This window comes from Penaeus chinensis, chromosome 42, assembly GCF_019202785.1.
Source record: "Penaeus chinensis breed Huanghai No. 1 chromosome 42, ASM1920278v2, whole genome shotgun sequence".
Lineage (NCBI taxonomy): Eukaryota > Metazoa > Arthropoda > Malacostraca > Decapoda > Penaeidae > Penaeus > Penaeus chinensis.
Genome location: NC_061860.1, coordinates 4,137,594 through 4,142,593, shown reverse-complemented (window position 1 = coordinate 4,142,593; position 5,000 = coordinate 4,137,594).

The following is a 5,000-nucleotide window of genomic DNA, read 5'->3' as shown; positions in this document are numbered from 1 at the left end:
GCTGTAACTACACGTTTAAGTGTGTTATTTTAACCTTAAGGTAATATGATTTTTCATTGTTTGTGATCATGTTACTGTTGTAAATGGCATTATTGTCATTATCATTTTTATTCTTATTACTATCATCATCAGTGTCATTTATTATCATCATTATTATTTGTATCATAATCTGAATTAGCATCTTTATGAATATTATTGTTGTTATTATTTTCAATATTATTATCATGAATATTATCCATAGTGATATCATTACTTTTGTAATCCTTATTTATCAATTGTTAATAGTATCATAATTATGATTACGATTGTGATTATTATCATAATTATTATTATTCTCATTATCATCATTATTTACTACTATGATCATTGTCGTTGATATTATTATTGTCATTATCCTTATTATTGATATTACCACCACTGTCATTATTACTAGTATCATCACCATTATCATTATTAGCAGCATTATCATCACTATTATCAGTAGTATCATCACTATCATTATTATTAGTATTATCATCACTATCATTATTACTAATATCATCATCATTATCATTATTAGCAGCATTATCATCACTATCATTAGTAGTATCGTCATCACTATCATTATTGGTAGTATTATCCCTAATTTCACCATTATCATCATCACAATCGCCTCTCCCTCTCTCTCTCCGCTAACCGGCCTACACACGACCCCCATTTCGGTTAAGAGCCTAATAAGCGATCGTTTAAGCCTCCGGGAAAATGATTACGGTTGTCTCTGCGGCATCCGGATCCAGAAACGACCATCAGAAGATTCCACGAACGGCCGCTAAAACATAGGGTTGGCTCCTCCTCGTCTCCTCCCTCTCTCGTCTCCTCCCTCTCTCGTTCCTTTTCTCTCTCCTCTCTTCTCTCCTGTCCTCTCTCGTGCCTCTTTTCCCTCTTTCTTCTTCCCTGTTCCTTCCTCTGCTTCTTCTCTTCTCGTCCCCTTCCTCCCCCTTTCTCTTTCCTCGCCCCCTTTTCTATCTCACTCGTTTATTCTTTCCTCTTCCTCTTCTTTTGTGCCTCGTTTCCCTTCTTCTTCTCTCGTCTCTTCTCTTCTCCCTTTCCTCTTTCGTTTCTTACCGCTCTCTCGCTTTTCCCTTCTCTCCCTCTTACATCCGACCCCTTCCTCTCCTCTTCTTCTTCTTTCTTTTTCCCGGGGCTCTATTCCCCCCGTCGCTCCCCATCGCCCCTGTTTTAATTTTCCCTTTCCCCTTTTTTTCTTCCCTTTTTTTCTTTTTTTTTCCCTCCTTTATTTTTAAACCCCCTTACAAATCCCCCCCTTTCCTCTCCCTTCTTTCTTTCGTTCTTCGCCACTCCTTTCTTTTCTCTCTCTTCATCCATTCTTGTTGTTGCATTATCCTCACGAATTCAAACACACTCACGTACAAACGCACACACACAGCCCCACACCCTACACACACACATACACAACACACACACCCCACACACACACACACACACACACACACACACACACGATTAAAAAAAACAAAAAACAAAAAAAACACTTACGCAAGAAAGTGCGCGTATTTTTCTTCTTTTTTAACCACACACAAATACACACACAAATGTACACACGTACCCTCGCTTACACACTGAAAGGGTTAAATTACAGCCATGTGCCCACGCTACCAGGCCCGGGCTCACACCTGCCCATTCCCGCCTCGCACTCATGACAGTCAGCTGTGTCATTTGTATCTCATGTATCAGGGTTATGACAGACAATTACAAAGTGAAAAAGCCCCCTTCACGACCTGTCGAATAAATTGGATTTTGTGTCGTGGTTCAGAGTGGTAGGACAGGTAGTGTATAATTGCACAGGTTTGCATTACGTGGAATGGTTGGTTGTATTTAAGTGTATTGTTTTGGCGTGATTTCTTGTTGTTGTTGTTGTTTTTGTTAGTGTGATTCGGCGTGTTTTTGGAGAGATAATGATTTATTTAGCTAATGACGGATTTTTGTAATATACATAGGTATATACATATATATATATATATATTTTTTTTTTTTCTTCCTCTCCCCTCTCTCCTCTTCTCTCTCTCTCTCTCTCTCTCTCTCTCGTCCCTCATCCTCTTCTCCCCTCTCTCTCTCTCTTTTTCCTCTCCCTTCTCTCTCTTCTCTCTTTGCTCTCTCGTCTCTTCCCTTCTCTCTTTTCTTCCTCTCCCTCCGTCTCTCTCTCTCCCCCATCTCTCTCCCCTCCTCTCTCGCTCTCTCTCTCTCTCCACTCTCCTCCCCTTTTCTCTCTCTCTCTCTCTTTTTCCTTTCCATCCTTTTTTTCTCTCTGTCTCTCTGACATATAACCCAGACAACAAATAAATAAACATCATCAATCAAAAACGCAAAAACAAATAAATAGTAAAAAAACACACACATCCAAACACCAAACCACAGAAAAAAAAAAACACAAAATAAATAAATAAAAAAACACGCAAAAAACGCGCACAGAGCCGAAATTAAAGAGAAAAAAGCATACACATAAAACAAACACAGATCCAAACCCCCACACAAACACAACCCCTCTCCCCCTCCACCTCCTACCCTCCCCTCCCCCTCCACCTCCCCTTCCCCCTCTTCCTCCCCCTCCCCTCCTCTCTTCCCCCTCCTCCCCCCCCCTTATCCTTCCCCTCCCTCTACTCCTCCCCCTCTCTCCCTTCACCTCCTACCCTCCCCTCCCTCCTCACCCCCTCTCCCCTCCCCCTTACCACCTCACCCCTCACCCCCTCCCCCCCTATCCCCTCACCCCCTCTCCCTACCCTCACCCTCCCCCCCTCCCCTCCTCACCCCTCACCCCTCCCCCTCACCCCCCTCTCCTCCTCACCCCCTCTCCCTCCACCCCCCTCACCCCTACCCTCCCCCCCCTTACCACCTCACCCCTCACCCCCCTCCCCCCCTCTCCCCTCCCCTCACCCTTCCCCCCCCCCCTCCCTCCTCCTCCCCTCCCCCCCCCCCCCTAATTCCTCGTCTGTCGGCCGCTTCCTCCGCGCGACCCGAGAGAGGACATGCAAATGAGCTCGGTGATGATAGGGAAGCCTCAAAACGCCCGGGCAATTTACCGTTGGTTATGTTTGTTTTATAGTGTAAAAATCACAGTGCCCCTCAAAGGCCGGAGAGGGTCTTGAAAAGAATTATAATCTAACCCTGTTATAAGGGATTGAGTCGGCTGTCGTGGGAATGTTCGGCTGCGCGATACTGATTTGCATATCATTCTGTTGTTGTTGTTGTTTTATGTGCCCTTCAGTTTTTTTTTTTTTCTCATTCTCTATCTATTCTTTTTTTTTTTTAATTTGCCTATTTGTCTGTCTGGTTGTCTTTTTCTCTCTCTCTTTCTCTCTCTCTCTCTCTCTCTCTCTTTCTCTCTCTCTCTCTCTCTCTCTCTCTCTCTCTCTCTCTCTCTCTCTCTCTCTCTCTCTCTCTCCCTCTCTCTCTCCCTCTCCCTATCTCTCTCTCTCTCCCTCTCTCTCTCTTTCTCTCTCTCTCTCTTTCCTTCCTTTCTTCCTCCCTCCCTCCTTCCCTCCCATCCCCTTTCTCCCTCCCTCCCTTCCTCCCTCTCTCCCTTCCTCCCTCCTCATTCCCCACTTCCCTTCCTTTCTTCCTCCCTCCCTCCCTCCCTCCCATCCCCTTTCCCCCCCCCCATCCCTCCTTCCCTCCCTCCCTCTCTCCCTCCCTCCCTCCCATCCCCTTCCCCCCCCCCCTCATCCCTCCTTCCCCCTTCCCATTTTCCGTTTTTATTTTCTTTCTTTCTTTCTTTTTTCCCCCCTTCGAGATGCTCATAATTTCTTCATTGTTGATTTACACCTGAATCTCTCTAGTTCTTATGCTAATTTCGCGACCGCCTCCTCGCATTCTCGCTCCTCCGAAATTTGCATACGGAGATATTTCACAATTAGGAAATGGAGACAGAGCTTGGGTCTGAGGCCTTCTTTAGCATTGGGACTTTTGTTGTTGTTGTTGTTTTTAGAGGATAAAAGAAGCAGAAGAAGAAGAAAGAAGATTAGACACAAGCGAGAGAGAGAGAAACAGACAGACAGACAAAATATGAGCAAATGGATTATCATCTCCAAAGGGATAGATGGACAGATAGACTGACATAAACAGAGAAATATATGAGAGAGTTAAAGAGGTAAACACAATAAATAAGTTGAGCGTAAAATATAATATTAAGTAGAAAAAACAACTTTTTATTAGAATAATATAAAAATATGTGTATATTTTGGTTTATATTTGTAAATCACCAAAACAAAGAAAAAAGTAAACGTGAGTACATTGATATATATATATATATATATATATATATATATATATGTATATATATACACACACAAACATACACACAAACACACACACACACACACGCAGATATATATATATATATATATATATATATATATATATATATATATATATATATATACATAAAGATAAAGATAGATTGACATGGATATGAATATATATATACATATAAATATATATACCTATAATTATTGAGATAGATAGATATACAGACATATATATATACACTAATATACATATACATATATATAAACATACAAGTGTTGTGTGTGTGTGTGGTGTGTTGTGTGTGTGTTGTGTACATAGTGTTGTATGTGAGTGTGTGTGTGTGTGTGTGGTGTGTGTGTTGTGTGTGTGTGTGTGTGTGTATGTGTGTGTGTGTGTTGTGGTGTGTGTGTGTGTGTGTGTGTGGTGTGTGTGTGTATGTGAGAGAGAGGGAGAGAGAGAAAGAGCAGATAAAGGAGAGAGAGAGGAATATATATTATATAGATATAGAGAGAGAGAGAGAGAGAGAGAGATAAAAGAGAGAGAGAGAGAGGAGAGAGTGAGAGAGAGAGAGAGAGAGAGAGAGAGAGAGAGAGGAGAGAGAGAGAAGAGAGAGAGAGAGAATAAAGAGAAGAGAGAGAGAGAGAGAGAGAGAGAGAGAGAGAGGAGGGGGGGGGGGGGGGGGGGAGGAGGAAGAGAGA